This window comes from Callithrix jacchus, chromosome 10 (genome assembly GCF_049354715.1).
Source record: "Callithrix jacchus isolate 240 chromosome 10, calJac240_pri, whole genome shotgun sequence".
Classification (NCBI taxonomy): Eukaryota; Metazoa; Chordata; class Mammalia; order Primates; family Cebidae; genus Callithrix; species Callithrix jacchus.
Window position 1 is genome coordinate 82,639,334 of NC_133511.1, and position 18,879 is coordinate 82,658,212.

The 18,879-nt window shown below is 38.0% G+C and overlaps 1 protein-coding gene across 2 annotated transcripts in view; it reads right to left on the minus strand.

Annotated features, from left to right (window-relative positions):
• Positions 1-18,879, minus strand: part of LOC144578134 (uncharacterized) — a 131,592-nt gene that overhangs the window by 7,065 nt on the left and 105,648 nt on the right. Inside the window, exon 4 of one of the 2 annotated variants that reach the window (XM_078340672.1) lies at positions 15,702-17,903. The exons of the other annotated variant lie outside the window; for it this stretch is intronic. The gene's annotated coding sequence lies outside the window, so the exon portion shown is untranslated. Of the gene's footprint in view, positions 1-15,701; positions 17,904-18,879 lie in introns of those variants that run through there. 2 annotated transcript variants of the gene reach the window in all.

The window sequence follows — 18,879 nt, forward strand, 5'->3', positions numbered from 1 at the left end:
AACCAAACTAAATAGATGGGAACTAACTAAACTAAAAAGCTTCACTGCAGCAAAAGAAATAATCAGCAGAGTAAATAGACAACCCACAGAATAGGAGAAAATATTCACAAACTATGCATCCAACAAAGGACTCATATCTAGAATCTTCAAAGAACTCAAACAAATCAGCAAGAAACAAACAAATAGCCACATCAAACAGTGGGCTAAGGACATGAATAGACAATTCTCAAAAGAAGATATACAAATGGCTAACAAACATATAAAATGCTCAATGTCACTAATTATCAGGAAAATACAAATTTAAACCACAGTGAGCTACCACCTTACTCCAGCAAGAATGACCATAATCCAAAAAAATCAAAAAATAATAAATGTTGGCATGGATGCAGTGAAAAGGGAACACTTATACACTGCTGGTGGGAATGAACTAATACAACTACTATGGAAAACAGTATGGAGATTCCTTAAAGAACTAAAAATAGATCTACCATTTGATCCAGCAATCCCACTATTGGGTATCTACCCAGAGAAAAAGAAGTCATTATATAAAAAAGACACTTGCAAGCACATGTTTGTAGCAGCATAATATGCAATTATAAAAATATGGAACGAGCCTAAAAGCCCACTGGCCAAGAAGTGGATTAAAAAAATGTGGTATATATACACCACAGAATACTACTCAGCCAAAAAAAAGGAATGAAATAATAGCATTCACAGAAAACTGGATTGAGTTGGAGACCATTATTCTAAATGAAGTAACTCAGGAATGGAAAACCAAACATTGTATGTTTTCACTCATAAGTGGGAAATAAGCTATGAGGATGTAAAGGCCTAAGAATTATACAATGGACTTTGGGGACTAGGGGAAGTGGGACTAGGAGGATGAGGGATGACAAAGCACTACACATTGGGTAGAGTGTACACTGCTTGGGTGATGGGTGCACCAAAATCTCAGAAATTACCACTAAGTATAAGTAGCCTATCCATGTAACAAAAAAACCATGTTCCCCAAACACATTCAAATAAAAAATGAAATGAAATGCAATTTCTTCAACTCATTATTGCTGTCTAAAGTTTTACATTTGATCTTAGCCAAAAGGCCAAAAAGAATGCATAAAGGTTTAGAGCTTTATATTTTAACAAAAAATAATATAATATTTATGTAATATTATATAAAATAATTAAAATGTATAAAATATGAATTTAACACAAAATAATCTGATTTTAAGTCAAAATTTATTAAATTCACCATTATATTTTATCAATGTTTGTTCTAACCATTTTCTAACTACTTTTCTAAACTTCACTCTGACTTCATCTTTCTTCTTGCTAGAGTATATTACTTTTTAAATAGTTCTAGAGTCTATAGATTATAAGTGATTTTTGAGTTTGTATGCCTCAAAAGTGCTACATATTGTCATCTTTCTTTTTTTATTTAGAGACAGGCTCCAACTCTGTCACCCAGGCTGAAGTGCACTGGCATGATCTTTGCTCACTGTAGCCTTGACCTTTTCAGGCTCAAGTAATCTTCCCAGGTGAACCTCCCAAGTAGCTGAAACTATAGACATATACTGCCATGTTTGGCAAATTTTTTTTTTTTTTTTTTTTTTTGGTGATGAGGTCTCACCTGTTGCTCAGGCTGGACTCAAACTCCTGGGCTGAAGCAATACTTCTGCCTTGACCTCCCAAAGTGGTAGAAGTCACCATGCCTAGTATTTTGTTGTTGTTATTTGGTTTTGGTTTTGTTTTAGAGGCAGGGTTTTACTATGTTGCCCAAGCTGGGCTCAAACTCCTGGCCCCAAGCACACTTCCCATCTCTACCTCCCAAGTCACTGTGATTATGGACATGAGCCACTGCACTTAGCCCTGTCATCACTCTTGAATGATGGCATAAAACTAAAGATAAAATTCTAGTCTGATATATAACCATAATAATTAAAAATTAAATTTTATTTTAAAAATCTAGGCTAATACTTGTATCCTTCAGCATTTAAAAGTTATCGTTACATTGTCTTCTAGCATCTATTATCACTGCTAAAAAGTGTTCTGTTAGTCCAAACTTGATTATATTATGTTTCCCTCATTACTTCATTACTGATATTCTTCAGTTTTACTATGATGAACCTGTTGAGGGACAGTTACTATGAGACAAATATTTGACCAGAAGACCCTGCTGAAGGGGTCTTATTCATATCTGTCCAAGTCACTCTTCCCCTTTTCTAATAATAAGTCATCTCCCTACACAGGAATGATGACCACAAAGAGGTGCTCCTTATGTAAAGGTAAAAGGTTGTAACCTCTGGGGATGGGCAGACAGAGCAAATGTGGTGGAAGAAAAAAATATTTCTATAGAATATAGGAATTGAGTAAAGGGAGAATTCACCCAAAATCTCATGGGACTTGTCTACTTCTCCAGGAACATTGATACTGGGATTCTAGGATGAGGATGTAGAGATTAGATATAAGTTCCTGAGCTTGTGGTGAAAGGATTGACATTTCATTCCTGATAACTTGAGGAAGGAGCAGTAAAGGCAAAACACAAGAGAACTAAGTGCCCATACTTTATCCCAGCTAAGTCATTCTTCCCAGCATTCCACCCAAAAATGATTGTGACAACATTGTTAAATGAAACTGGGAAGTAAAGATTAGGATCAGTGGAGCCAGATCTGAATCCAGACAGCATGGCTTAAGGAAAAAGAAGAAATGGGAAAGGTGATATAAAGGGCAAAAGAAAGAAATGGAGTCTGAAGACATTTACAGGCAGGATTAACAAAAATTGAGTCTGAGTCCTGCAATTCACAGTTCTAAAACTATTTTTCATTTATCCTACTCAGTACTCAAAGTGTATTTTTGATTCAGAATAGAGCTTTTCTCAATTCTGGAAGAATTTTAGATATCTTTGTTTACAATATTGCTTTTTCTAAATTTTCTTCATTCTCTTGTTCTGGTACTCATACTAGAAATATGTTAGCATTGCTGATCTTTCTTACATGCCCCTTAATTGGCTCTTTCATGTTTTTTATCTCCAGGTTTTAGATGAAATTCATAGTACTAGCTAGCTAATTCGCTCATCTGTTCCCTGATAATGCCTAGTAAAGAACATTATTTTGGCCAGGCATGGTGGCATGCACCTGCTTGAGAGCCTGAGGCAGAAGGATCACTTGAGCCCAGGAGTTCAAGGCTGCAGTGAGCTATGATTGTACCACTGCATTCCAACCTGGGTGACAGAGTGAGACCCTGCCTCATTAAAAAAAAAAAAAAAAAAGAATTTATCCTATCACTTTTTCGTATTTTTCCAGAATTCTGAAATGCCAAATTGGCATCCAGGAAAATATATAACTCATCCATGTCACAAAAAATTGTTGCATTTTAAAATTAGTACATGACATACCAGAAGAGTCTCTATGGTTCATGAATACACAGTAAACCACACTCATAGAAACAGGTGGTTAAGCTGAAACTCATTTTAAAAATTTTTTCAGATTTTAGACTTTTAATTTAGAGAGTTTTGCATATTATAATGTTCATGGCATATATATAATCTCAAAATTTTCCAATAATTTATACTTGAAGTTTAGAAGAGTATATTTAAATGAAATTTTACTTTTAAAGCCAACAACCATAAAATTGCTTTTGTTAGTATATATATTTTTTACTATACATGTTTTCTGGCACTTCTTAAATAAAAAATTTATGATGTATTGTTACATAACTATGAAAGAAAAAATAATCTCTTACATTGTTTTTAAATTAATGGATTTTTAAAATAAAAGTTTTAGGTTTACAGAAAATTGGTCAGACAAGAAAGTTCTCACATATCCCACTATCCTGGTTCACAGTTCCCCCTATTATTAACATCTTGCATTAGTGTGGTACGTTTGTTACAACTGATGAACCAATACTGACATATTATTATAAACTGAAGTTCATAGTTTACATTAGCATTTACTTTATGTTCTACATTTCTATGAGTTTTCACATTGCTTGATGTCATGTATCCACCATTACAGTATCCTACAGAATCCTTTCACTGCACTAAAAATCCTCTGAGCTTTGCCTGTTCATTCCGCCATCCCTCCTAACCCCTGGCAACCACTGATCATTTTGTTGTCTCCATAGTTTTGCTTTTTCCATAATGCCTTATAATTGGAATCATAAACTCTTTTCAGAACAGCTTCTTTCACTCAGTAATGCGCATTTAAGTTCCTTCCATATATTTTCATGGCTTGATAGCTTATTTATTTTTAACACAATAATACTCTATTGTCTGGATGTACCAGTTTATCTATTTACCTGCTGAAGGATATCTTGATTTCTCCCAAGTTTTGGCAATTATGAATAAAGCTGCTATAAATAGTGCAGGTGCTTATATGAACATAAATATTCAACCCATTTGGGTACATAACCAGGAATGCAATTGCTAGATCATATGGTAAGAGTATGTTTAGTTTTGTAAGAAACAGCCAAACTGTTTTCCAAACTGGCTGTATCATCTCACATTCCAATGAACAATGAATGAGAGAGTTCCCGTTGTGATACATCTTCACCGGCATTTGGCATTGTCAGGTTTTTGTGTTGCTGTTTATTGAGGTGTTTTGTTTATTTTTTGTTTTTCAGCCATCCTAATAAGTGTATAGTGGTATCCCATTGTGGTATTAATTTGCATTCCTAGTTACATATAATGTTGAGCATCTATTCATATGCTTTTTTGCCATATATTCTTTAGTGAGATGTCTATTCATATCTTTTGTCCATTTTCTAATCAAGCTGTTTCTTTTCTTACTATTATAAGAGTTCCTTATATAAAGGTTCTGCAACATGCATTTTTATTTAGTATAATGTTTCTAAGAGTCATCTATGTTGTAGCACATAATTGGAGTTTATTCATTTTCTCTGCTATACAATATTACATTATTTCCCTGATGGGTTGTTTCCAGTTTTTGTTAATATAAATACATACAAACATCTCATAAAAATCTCTCTGCATATCAAAAAGTATTCAAGATAATGCCAGATATTTTCCAGTGTGGCTGTACAATGTACTTTCTCACCAGCAATACAGAAGATTTCCCATTTTTCTCATCCTTTCCAATGCTTTATATGGTCAAAGTTGTTAATTTTTGGCAATCTAGTGGGCATAAAAGATCTAATTGTGGTTCTACATTTCCCTGGTTACTAGTGAGACAGAGTGTCTCTTCTTATTGTTATATGCCATATATATTTCCTCTTTGGTGAAATGCCAGTTCATATCTTTTGCCTATTTTCCAATGGTGTGGTCATCTATCTTAAAGGTTTATATATCATTGCATATATTCTATACTAATCCTTTGTTGGTGATACATATTAAAATATGCTCTCCTGAGTTTGACTTGACTTTTATTTTCTTTAGGTCATTTTTTAAGAGGTCTTCGAAATGTAAAACATATTAAAGCCCTAAAATTAATCCTATTTGTAATTAGAAAAATGTTAAATTTAAAACTCATTAAGATTATATAAGTAGTTACCCTTTTAGCTAACATGTTTGTTTTCACTTTCTTTAAAAAAAAAAGTTCTTTATATGCTTCAGATACAACTCTTTATCAAATATATATTTTACAAATATTATCTCCTACTTTCTGGCTTGTTCTGGCTTGTTTTTCCCTTCTTTCAACAATGTCATCTTCAGAAAAGTTTTAAGCTTAATAAAGTTCAACTTAACAATTTTTTTCTTTCATGGATTGTGCTTTTTGGTGGTATCTGAAAAAATTGTGGCCAGAGCCAAGGTCACCTAGATTTTCTTTGATAATATCATCTAGAAGTTTTACAGTTTGGCATTTTATATTTAAGGCTATGATCCACTATCAGTTAATTTTTCTGGATAGTGTAAGGTCGGTATCTAAATTCATCTTTTTGCGTATAGATATCAAGTTTTTCCAGCATCATTTTTCAAAAAGACCATCTCTCTATTGAATTGCCTTTGCACCTTTTGTTAAAGATCAGTTGATTGTATTTGGATAGTTCTATTTCTCGGCTCTCTATCCTGTTTCATTGATTTATTTCCCTCTTTTTTTGCAAATATCATACTATCTTTGTTACCATAATTTATGAAGCCAGGTAGAGTCAGTCTCCAACTCTCTTATTCTCCTTCAATAATATATTGGCTATTCTGGGTTTCTGCCCTTCCATATTAACTTTAAAATCAGTTTATTGATAGCCACAAAACAGCACTAGGCTTTTGACTGGGATTGCATCGAACCTATAGATCAAGTTGGGAATAAGTGACATCTTAGTGCTGGCCACATAGAATGAGGTAGAAAAAATTCCTTCTGCTTCTATTTTCTGGAAGAAATAGTTAAGAATCAGTATGATTTCTTCTTTGGATGGTCGGTAGAATTTACCAGTGAAACCTGGACCTGGTACTTTGTGTTTAGAAAGTTATTACTAACTCAATTTATTTAAAGATGAGGGCCTATTCAGATTATCTATTGCTCCTTTTTTTAAATTTTTTTATTGCATTTTAGGTTTTGGGGTACATATGCAGAAATGCAAGACAGTTGCATAGGTACACACATGGCAGTGTGTTTTGCTTCCTTTCTCCCCTTCACCTACATTTGGCATTTCTCCCCAGGCTATCCCTCCCCAGCTCCCCCATGCCCCACTGGCCCTCCCCTTTTCCCCCAATAGACCCCAGTGTTCAGTACTCCCCTCCCTGTGTCCATGTGTTCTCATTTATCATCACCCGCCTATGAATGAGATTATGCGGTATTTCATTTTCTATTCTTGTGTCAGTTTACTGAAAATGATGTTCTCCAGATTCATCCATGTGGCTACAAACGACACGAACTCATCATTTCTGATTGCTGCATAATATTCCATGGTGTATATGTGCCACATTTTCCCAGTCCAGTCTATCATCAATGAGCATTTGGGTTGGTTCCAGGTCTTTGATATTGTAAACAGGGCTGCAATGAACATTCGTGTGCATGTGTCCTTATAGTAGAACGATTTATAGTCCTTTGGATATATACCCAGTAATGGCATTGCCGGGTCAAATGGAATTTCTATTTTGGAGGCCTTGAAGAATCGCCACACTGTCTTCCACAATGGTTGAACTAGTTTACACTCCCACTAACAGTGTAAAAGTGTTCCTGTTTCTCCACATCCTCTCCAGCATCTGTTGTCTCCAGATTTTTTAATGATCGCCATTCTAACTGGCGTGAGATTGTATCTCAGTGTGGTTTTGATTTGCATCTCTCTAATGACCAGTGATGATGAGCATTTTCTAATATGTTTGTTGGCCTCATGTATGTCTTCTTTTGTAAAGTGTCTGTTCATATCCTTTGCCCATGTTTGAATGGGCTTGTTTGTTTTTTTCCTGTAAATCTGTTTCAGTTCTTTGTAAATTTTGGATATCAGCCCTTTGTCAGATGGGTAAACTGCAAAAATTTTTTCCCATTCTGTTGGTTGCCGATTCACTCTAGTGACTGTTTCTTTTGCCGTGCAGAAGCTGTGGAGTTTCATTAGGTCCCATTTGTCTATTTTGGCTTTTGTTGCCAATGCTTTTGCTGTTTTGTTCATGAAGTTCTTGCCTACTCCTATGTCCTGGATGGTTTTGCCTAGATTTCCTTCTAGGGTTTTTATGGTTCCAGGTCTTATGCTTAAGTCTTTCATCCATCTGGAGTTAATTTTAGTGTATGGTTTCAGGAAAGGGTCCAGTTTCTGCTTTCTGCACATGGCTAGCCAGTTTTCCCAACATCATTTATTAAACAGGGAATCCTTTCCCCATTGCTTGTTTGTGTCAGGTTTATCAAAGATTGTATGGTTGTAGATATGTTGTGTTGCCTCTGATGCCTCTGTTCTGTTCCATTGGTCTATATCTCTGTTTTGTTACCAGTACCATGCCGTTTTGATTACTGTAGCCTTGTAGTATAGTTTGAATTCCGGTAGTGTGATGCCCCCTGCTGTGTTCTTTTTGCTTAGAATTGACTTGGCTATGCGGGCTCTCTTATGGTTCCATATGAAGTTCATGGTGGTTTTTTCCAGTTCTGTGAAGAAAGTCAATGGTAGCTTGATGGGGATAGCGTTGATTCTGTAAATTACTTTGTGCAGTATAGCCATTTTCACTATATTGATTCTTCCTAACCATGAACATGGAATGTTTCTCCATCTGTTTGTGTCCTCTCTGATTTCATTGAGCAGTGGTTTGTAGTTCTCCTTGAAGAGGTCCCTTACGTTCCTTGTGAGTTGTATTCCAAGGTATTTTATTCTTTTTGTAGCAATTGTGAATGGCAGTTCGTTCTTGATTTGGCTTTCTTTAAGTCTGTTATTGGTGTAGACGAATGCTTGTGATTTTTGCACATTGATTTTATATCCTGAGACTTTGCTGAAGCTGCTTATCAGTTTCAGGAGTTTTTAGGCTGAGGTGATGGGGTCTTCTAGGTATACTATCATGTCGTCTGCAAATAGAGACAATTTGGCTTCCACCCTTCCTATTTGAATACCCTTTATTTCTTTTTCTTGCCTGATTGCTCTGGCTAGAACTTCCAGTACTATATTGAATAGGAGTGGTGAAAGAGGGCATCCTTGTCTAGTGCCAGATTTCAAAGGGAATGCTTCCAGTTTTTGCCCATTCAGTATGATATTGGCTGTTGGTTTGTCATAAATAGCTTTTATTACTTTGAGATACGTTCCATCGATACCAAGTTTATTGAGGGTTTTTAGCATAAAGGGCTGTTGAACTTTGTTGAATGACTTCTCTGCGTCAATTGAGATAATAATGTGGTTTTTGTTTTTGGTTCTGTTTATATGGTAAATTACATTTACAGACTTGCGTATGTTGAACCAGCCTTGCATTCCGGGATGAATTCTACTTGAACATGATGGATAAGATTTTTGATTTGCTGTTACAATCGGCTTGCCAATATTTTATTGAAGATTTTTGCATCTATGTTCATCTTGAATATTGGCCTGAAGTTTTCTTTTCTTGTTGGGTCTCTGCCGGGTTTTGGTATCAGGATGATGTTGGTCTCATAAAATGATTTGGGAAGGAGTCCCTCATTTTGGATTATTTGGAATAGTTTCAGAATGAATGGTACCAGCTCCTCTTTGTTTGTCTGATAGAATTCGGCTGTGAACCCGTCTGGACCTGGGCTTTTTCTGTGTGGTAGGCTCTTAATTGCTGCCTCGACTTCTGACCTTGTTATTGGTCTATTCATAGTTTCAGCTTCCTCCTGGTTTAGGCTTGGAATAACACAGGAGTCCAAAAATTTATCCATTTCTTCCAGGTTTACTAGTTTATGTGCATAGAGTTGTTTGTAATATTCTCTGATGATGGTTTGAATTTCTGTGGAATCTGTCGTGATTTCCCCTTTATCATTTTTTATTGTATCTATTTGGTTGTTCTCTCTTTTCTTTTTTATCAATCTGGCTAGTGGTTTGTCTATTTTGTTGATCTTTTCAAAAAAACAGCTCTTGGATTTATTGACTTTTTGAAGGGTTTTTCGTGGCTCTATCTCCTTCAGTTTTGCTCTGATCTTAGTTATTTCTTGTCTTCTGCTAGGTTTTGAGTTTTTTTGATCTTGCTCCTCTAGCTCTTTCAATTTTGATGGTAGGATGTCAATTTTGGATCTCTTCATTCTCCTCATATGGGCGCTTATTGCTATATATTTTCCTCTAGAGACTGTTTTAAATGTGTCCCAGAGATTCTGGCATGTTGTGTCTTCGTTCTCATTGGTTTTGAAGAACTTCTTTATTTATGCCTTCATTTCATTGTTTATCCAGTCAACATTCAAGAGCTAGTTGTTCAGTTTCCATGAAGCTGTGCGGTTCTGGGTTGGTTTCTGAATTCTGTGTTCTAACTTGATTGCACTATGGTCTGAGAGGCTGTTTGTTATGATTTCAGTTGTTTTGCATTTGCTGAGGAGTGCTTTACTTTCAATTGTGTGGTCAATTTTAGAGTAGGTGTGATGTGGTGCTGAGAAGAATGTGTATTCTGTGGATTTGGGGTGGAGAGTTCTGTAAATGTCTATCAGGTTTGCTTGCTCCAGGTCTGAGTTCAAACCCTGGATAAACTTGTTAATTTTGTGTCTGGTTGATCTGTCTAATATTGACAGCGGAGTGTTAAAGTCTCCCACTATTATTGTGTGGGAGTCTAAGTCTCTTTGTAAGTCATTAGGAACTTGCCTTATGTATCTTGGTGCTGCTGTATTGGGTCCATATATGTTTAGGATCGTTAGCTCTTCTTGTTGTATCGAAACTTTTACCATTATGTAATGGCCTTCTTTGTCTCTTTTGATCTTTGTTGCTTTAAAGTCTATTTTATCAGAGATGAGAATTGCAACTCCTGCTTTTTTTTTTTTGTTCTTCATTTGCTTGGTAAATCTTCCTCCATCCCTTTATTTTGAGCCTTTGTGTATCCTTGCATGTGAGATGGGTTTCCTGAATACAGCACATCTGTAAGTTTTGGTTTTTTATCCAATTTGCCAGTCTGTGTCTTTTGATTGGTGCATTTAGTCCATTTACATTTAGGGTTAAATTTGTTATGTGTGAATTTGATACTGCCATTTTGATGCTAGCTGGCTGTTTTGCCCGTTAGTTGATGTAGAATCTTCATTATGTTGATACTCTTTAGCATTTAGTGTGATTCTGGAATGGCTGGTACTGGTTGTTCCTTTCTATGTAGTGCCTCTTTCAGGAGCTCTTGTAAAGCAGGCCTGGTGGTGACAAAATCTTTGTGTACTTGCTTGTTCGCAAAGGATTTTATTTTTCCTTCAGTTATGAAGCTCAGTTTGGCTGGATATGAGATTCTGGGTTGAAAGTTCTTTTCTTTAAGGATGCTGAATATTGGCCCCCACTCTCTTCTGGCTTGTAGAGTTTCTGCTGAGAGATCTGCTGTGAGTCTGATGGGCTTCTCTTTGTGGGTGACCCGACCTTTCTCTCTGGCTGCCCTTAGTATTTTCTCCTTTATTTCAACCCTGGTGAATCTGACGATTATATGCCTTGGTGTTGCTCTTCTTGCGGAATATCTTTGTGGTGTTCTCTGTATTTCCTGCAATTGAGTGTTGGCCTTTCTTGCTAGGTTGGGGAAATTTTCCTGGATAATATTCTGAAGAGTATTTTCCAGCTTGGATCCTTCATTCTCTTTGTCACATTCTGGTACACCTATCAAATGTAGGTTAGGTCTCTTCACATAGTCCCACATTTCGTGGAGACTTGTTCATTCCTTTTTGCCCTTTTTTCTCTAATTTTGGTTTCTTGTTTAATTTCATTGAGTTGATCTTCGTCTTCTGATCTTCTTTCTTCTGCTTCGTCAATTTGGCTGTTGAAACTTGTGCATGCTTCATGAAGTTCTCATGTTGTGTTTTTCAGGTCCTTCAATTCATTCATATTCCTCTCTAAGTTGTCCATTCTTATTATCATTTCCTCGAATCTCTTTTCAAATCTTTTTTCAAGGTACTTAGTTTCTTTGCATTACGTTAGAACATGTTCTTTTAGCTCACAAACGTTTCTCATTATCCAGCTTCTGAAGTCTAATTCCATCATTTCATCACAGTCATTCTCCGTCCAGCTTTGTTCCCTTGCTGGTGAGGAGTTTTGGTCCTTTGTAGGAGGTGAGGTGTTCTGGTTTTGGGTGTTTCCCTCCTTTTGCACTGGTTTCTTCCCATCTTTGTGGATTTATCCACCTGTCGTCTGAGTAGTTGCTGACTTTTCGATTGGGTCTCTGAGTGGACTCCCAGATTGTTGATGATGAAGTATTTCTGTTACTTGGTTTTCCTTCTACCAGTCTAGCCCCTCCACTGTACAACTGCTGAGGTCCACTCCAGGCCCTGCTAGTCTGGGGTGCACCTATAGCAGCTGCAGAACAGTGAGGGGTGCTACCAGTTTCTTTTTCTGCTATTTTTGTTCCAGAATGATGCCTGCCAAATGTCAGTCTTCTGGATATAGAGGGGTCAGGGAGCTGCTTGGGGGACAGTCTGTACTTTATAGGAGCTCAAGTGCTGAGCTGTGTGCTCTGTTGTTTATTCAGGGCTGTTAGGCTGCTACGTTTAATTCTGCTGCAGCAGAACTCATTAAAAAAAAACTTTTTTTCTCAGATGCTCTGTCTCGAATGGTTGGGCTTTCTTTGTGAGTGTCTGTTGCGCTGTTCTGCCTAGCTAGGAGGCAGTCTAGTCACTATTTGCCTGCTGAGGCTCTGCCCTGCTGGTGTGAGGTCCGCCCTGTTGCTGCAGGCTCTGCCCTGCTGCTGCGGTCTCCGCCCTGCTGCCACGGGTTATGTTCTGCGGCAGAGTCTCTTTGTTGTGGTGGGTTTCCTCGGCAACAGCAGGCTGTGTCAGCAATGGGCGTGTACCTCAGTAGGGGCGGATTGCCTCGGTAATGGCAGACGCCCCTCCCCCACCTAGCTGCACCATCCTGGGTTCAGCTGTGCCTGCAGTGAAACTCTCCACTCGGAGCATTTGGAATCGCCATTTTGTTTGTCCCACTGTGCTGGCCCAAATGCCGTTTTCCTGGAATCTCCTGGCCTGGCTCACTGTCCAAGTCCCGTTCAATCAGATGGATATGCCAATCTGCCCTCTCAAGTCTCAGATTGCCAGTTAAACAGGGCACCCAGACCCGTGCACTTTGTGTGGAGCACTGTGGAGCGCTGCTGCACTGCCGCACCAGCCACCAGCTGCACCGGCCGCTGGCTGCACCAGCCACAACCGCTGCACTGGCACCCCGCATTTCTTTTATACCTGGGAATTTCCCCGTTCTGTGTGCAACAAAGATCCATCTGGAAATGCGGCCCGGACTCACCCTCCGTGCGTTCACCAGGAGCTTCAATCCTGGGTTGTTCTCACCACGCCATCTTGAGTCGGTCTTTATCTATTGCTTCTTGTGTGAGTTTTAGGAGATTATATCTTTCAAGGAATTGGTCTACTTCATGCATTGTCAAATTTTGGGCATTGAGAGTTTATAATTACCTTTATTTTCCCTTTAATATTCATGGAATTAGTAGAGTTGGTCTCACTTTCATTTTTTTATATAGGTAATGTGTGTCTTCTCTCTTTTTTCCTTAATTAGACTATCTGAAATTTTATCAATTTTATTAATCTTTTCAAAGAGCCATCTTCGGTCTTGTTGATTTTCTCTATTGTTTTCCTATTTTCAATGCCATTGACTTCTACTCTTTTATTATTTCTTTCATTCTATTTGTTTAAGGTTTATATTGTTCTTCTTTCTTAGTTTCCTAAGGTGGAAATTTAGATCATTTATTTTAAATCTTTCTTCTTTTTAATATATGCATTTAAAGCTATAAATGGTTTTTACTGCATCCCACAAAATTTGATAAGTTGCATTTTTATTTTAATAAACCTCAAAATATTTCAATTTCTCTTGAGACTGATTCTTTAACCCATCCATGTGTTATTTATAAGTGTGTTGTTTCATCTCCAAATATTTTGGAACTTTTCGACTATCTTTCTCTTATTTATTTCTATCTTAATTTTTATTGTGGTCTGAGAGCACTTTTTGTAAGGTTTCTATTCTAAATTTGTTAATTTTAATGGCCCAGAATGTGGTCTATCTCAGTGAATGCTCTATGTGAGCTTGAGAGTATTGAATGAAGTATTCCCTAAATGTCTGCTTTGATCTCAATATTGTGTTTCCCCAAAATTCATATGTTGAAATACTAACCTACAAAATGATGGTACTAGAGGTGGGGCCCTTTAGGAGATGAAGTTTATAAAAGCAGAGGTCTTATGGATGGGATAAGTACCCTTACAAAAGAGATCCCAGACAGCTGCCTTGCCCTTCCACCATGATGACACATAAACAAGGTGCCATGTATGAGGAATGGGCCCTTAACAGACACCAAATAATCTAGTACCTTGACCCTGGACTTCTCTGCTCCTAGAATTGTGAGAAATAAATATTTGTTGTTTAAAAGCTACCCTGTTTTTGCTATTTTTGTTACAGCAGCCCAAAAAGACTAAGACAATGTCAATTAGATCCAATTAGTTGAGAGTGCTGTTCAGTTCAGCTATATGCTGGCTAATTTTCTAACTACTGAACCTGTCTTTTACTGATAAATGTGTGTTAAAGATTCCAACAATACTAGTGGATTTGTTTGTTTCCCCTTGTATTTCTATCAGTTTTTATCTAACGCAATTTGATGCTTTGTTACTAGGTATATACATATTAAGGATAGTTGTCCTCTTACAGGATGACCCAATTATCATGTCATGTTCTTCTTTATTCCTGATAGTTTTTCTGGTTCTGAAGGCTGCTTTGTCTAAAGATAAAGTATGCTATCACAGGTTTTTTTGATTTGTGTTAGTATGGCATATCTTTATTTCCTTACTTTTAATTTTTAATTAAATATTTAAAATTGGGATTCTTGTAAACTAAATATAATAGAATCATTTTCCTACCCACTCTGTCAGTCTCTTGATGTACTTACACCAGTCACATTTAAAGTGATTATTGATGTATTTGGATTAATATCTACCATACTTATAATCATTTGCTATGTGCTGTACTTGTTTTTACTTTTTTAAAAAAAATCTTCAGCTCTTTTCTGCCTTATCTGGTCTTTTTTTTTTTTTCTTTTTTGAAACAAAACCCTACTCTGTCACCCAGGCTGAAGTACAGTGGTGTGGGCATAGCTCACCACAGCCTTAAACTCCTAGACTTAAGCAATCCTCCCATCTCAGCCTCCAATGTAGTTAGGACTAGAGGCAAAAGTCACTAAATGCAGCCAATTTCTTTTTACTTTATGTAAAGATGGAGATTTTACTATGTTGCTCAGGCTGGTCTTAAACTCCTAGCTGCAAATGATCCTCCCACCTTGGCCTCCCAGAAGGCTGGGAGGCTCTAGGGATTACAGGCTCTAGTCCTAATTGAGCATTTTATATGATTATAGATTCTCCTCTCTTTCTATGCCACTTCAAATTCAGATATCTTATAACATACTATTCCCAATTTTTTTCATCTGTCCCCTGTAACAGTGCTGTCATTCATTTTACTTATCCATAAGCTATATTCACCAAATACATTGTTGCTATTATGTTAAATGAATAGTTACTATTAAATCATCCAAGAATAAGAAAAATAAAAGGTCTTATTTTTTGTCTCCATTCATTCTTTCTGTAAGATTCTTTCTTTCTCTATGTAGATCTGAGTTTCTGACCTATTCTCTTTTCCTTCTCTCCAAAGAACTTTTGGAATTTCTTGCGAGGTAGATAAACTAGCAAAAAATTCCTTCACTTTTTGTTTATCTGAGAAAGTCATTATCTTGCCTTCACTTTGAAGGATAATTTTGCTGGATACAGAATTCTAAGTTGGTAGGGATTCTTTTTTCTTTTAACATTTAAACTAAATTCACTCAACTGTCTTCTTGTTTCTGAAAAGAACTTAATATAATTCTTAACCTTATTCCTCTGTAGATAAGGTGGATTTTTTTCCTCTGATTTCTTTCAAAACTTTCTATTTATCTTTAGTATTCTGCAGTTTAAATATCCCTCATAGAAACAGATACAAAAATCCTTAACAAAATATTGGTAAATCAAATCCAACAATATAATGTTTTTCAAAAGGATAATAATGACAAAGCAAGAATTCAACATTAGTTTAATATTCAAAAACCAATGATATTTAAGATACTAGCAGAACAAAGGAGAAAAATATATAATTTTAATAAATGCAAAAATATTGGACAAAATTCAAAAGAAATCCACTATTTTAAGAAACCTTTTATTTTATTTTCAGACAGGGTCTCACTCTGTCACCCAGGTGGTTGTGCAATGACACAATCATGTTAATCATAGTTAATACCAACTATTCTTGTTAAATTTTTTCCAGGTATGTTTTCATAATTTCTAATCCTTTTTGTTATGTCCTCTTTGATCATTTTGGTCATCATAAACATGCTTACTTTAAAGTCTTTAACAAATTCTTACAAAATCATTTTAATATACAGCACATTTGTATTTCAATTATTGATTTTGGTTGACTTAAGAGCAATATAGATTCAGGAGATGGAGAAAAATGGCTGAATAGAAGACTTTAGTGGCCAGGTGTGATGGCTTATGCCTATAATCCCAGAATTTTAGGAGTCCAGGGCAGGAGAAGCACTCGAGCCTAAGAGTTCAAGACAAGCCTAGGCAACATAGCAAGACCCCATCTCTCAAAAAAGGAAGCCTCCACTCTTCATCCTCTAGACAAGAACACCAAATTGAACAACTATCTACACACAAAAAAGCACATTCATAAGAACCAAAAATCAGGTAAGCAATCACAGAACCTAATTTCAACTTCTTGTCACTGAAGATGGTGGAAAAGACAGTCTTGAATTTCGATGCCACTCCCATCATCCCCTGGCATAGGCCACATGGCATGGAGTAAGAATCCGTACACTTGGTGGGGAGACAGCACAGTGATTGTGGGACTTAGCATTGAAACTCAGTGCTGCCCTGTCATAGCAGAAAGCAACACCAGGCAGAACTTAGCTGATGCCCATGGAAAGAGCACGTAGATCAGAACTAGCCAGAAGAGAATTCCCATCCCAGCAGTCAGACTCAGAGTTCTGGCAAGCTTTATCACCACAGGCTAATATCCTCTAGGATCCTAAATAAACTTGAAAGGCAGTCTAGGCCACAAGGACATTATTCCTGGGCTTGCTGGACTCAGAGCCAGTAGACTTTGGGGGGGCACATGACTTAGTGAACCACCAGCCAGTGAAGCCAAGGGAGTGCTTGTGTCACCCCTGCCTGGTGCTGTGCTGGACTCAGAGCCAGTGGACTTGGGGGGGCACATGACCCAGTGAACCACCAACCAGGGAAGCCAAGGGAGTGCTTGGGCCACCCCTGCCTCAGCCACAGGCAATATAACCCACAGCTCAAGTAAAGACTCCTTCCTTCTGTTTGAGGAAAAGGGAGAAAAGAGCAAAGAGGATGTTCTCTTGCAACTTGGATACCAGATCAGTCACAGTAGGAGAGGGCACCAGGCAGGTATTGAGGCCCCTATGCCAGGTCCTAGCTCTTGGATGACATCTCTAGACACACCCTGGGCCAGAAGAGAATCTGATACCTTGAAGGTAAGAACCTAGTCCTAGGATTCATCATCTGCTAACTAAAGAGATTTTGGGCCTGAATAATCAGAAGGGGTACCCAGAGAGTACTTCCCACAGGCCCTGGGTATAACTGAGAGACTTCCTGGCTTCAAGTGTGACCCAGAAAATACCCAGTTGTGGTGAGATGTGGGGAGAGACTCTGCTTGAGAAAAGAAGAGAGAAAGGGACTGTCTTACAGCTTTGATACCAGTGGGGTCAAGCACCAAGCAGACTCTTAAGGTCCCCAGTTCCCAGGCTTTGTTCTTCAATGGCATTTATGGACCTGCTCTGGGCCAGAGGGGAGCCCAGTGACCTAAAGAGAGTCCCAGGCCTGGTAGAATTCACCACAAGCTGACTAAGGAGACCTTGGGCCTCAAATAAACATTTTTGGTAGCAAGACAATATGTGCCATGGGGCAGAGGTGCCACAGGAAAAAACTCCTGTTTTTGGAAAGGAGAGAAAACAGCAGGAAGGAATTTGTCTTATGGCTTGGGTGCCAGCTCAGCCATAGTAGAATACAGCACCAGGTTCCTATGGTTTCTGACTTTAGACCCTGGCTCCTGGAAAGCATCTCTAGACATGCCCAGGACTGGACGGTGGGGATCTTGTTACCCTGAAGGGAAGCACAAAGCCTAGCTGGCTTCACCTCCTGCTTATTGTAGAGGCCTAGGGCATTCAGAAAACATAGGAAATAGGCAGGCAGTGGTCGCTGCAGGCCATGGGGAAGACTCAGGGCTGTGCTAGCTTTAGGTCTAACCTAGTGCAGTCACAGTGGTAGTGGCCACAGGAGTGCTTGTGTGACGTCTGTCCCAAATCCGAAGTTCATCACAGAGAGACTCTGTTTGGAAGAAAGTAAGGAAAAAGAATAAGCGTCTTTGCCTGGTAATACAGAGAATTCTTCTGGCTCTTATCTAAGACCACCAAGTTGGCACATCTATGAGTCTGCAAGAGCCACAGCATTATTTGGCTGACCATTACTGCTACCTAATGCAGATACAGCTGCATTGACCAAAAACTGAGATCATAGCACCCAAATACCTTCAAATACTTTCAAATCCTCCCCATAAAGCACAGATACAAACAAGCCCAGACTGCAAAGACTAAAATGAACACTCAGTTCTTGAATGTCCAGATACCAACAAACATTCACAGGCATCAACACCATCCAGAAAAACATGACCAAAATCATGACTTCACCAGATAAATGAAATAAGGCACCAGTGACAAATTCTGGAGAGAGAGAGATATGTGACCTTTCAGAAAGAGTATTCAAGATAGCTGTTTGAGGAAATGCAACAAAATTCAAAATAGCACAGAGAAGAAAGTCAGAATCCTATCAGATAAATTTAACAAAAAGATTAAAATAATTTACAAGAGGCCAGGCGCGGTGGCTCAAGCCTGTAATCCCAGCACTTTGGGAGGCCGAGGCGGGTGGATCACGAGGTCAAGAGATCGAGACCATCCTGGTCAACATGGTGAAACCCCGTCTCTACTCAAAATACAAAAAATTAGCTGGGCACGGTGGCGCGTGCCTGTAATCCCAGCTACTTAGGAGGCTGAGGCAGAAGAATTGCCTGAACCCAGGAGGCGGAGGTTGCGGTGAGCCAAGATCGCGCCATTGCACTCCAGCCTGGGTAACAAGAGCAAAACTCCATCTCAAAAAATAATAATAATAATTTACAAGAATCAAATAGAAATTCTGGAGTTGAAAGATGCAACTAAAATGCTGAAAATGCAACTGACATGCTTAAGATCATCAGAGTCTCTTAACAGCAGAATTGAATCAAGCAGAAGAAATAGTGAGCTTTAAGACA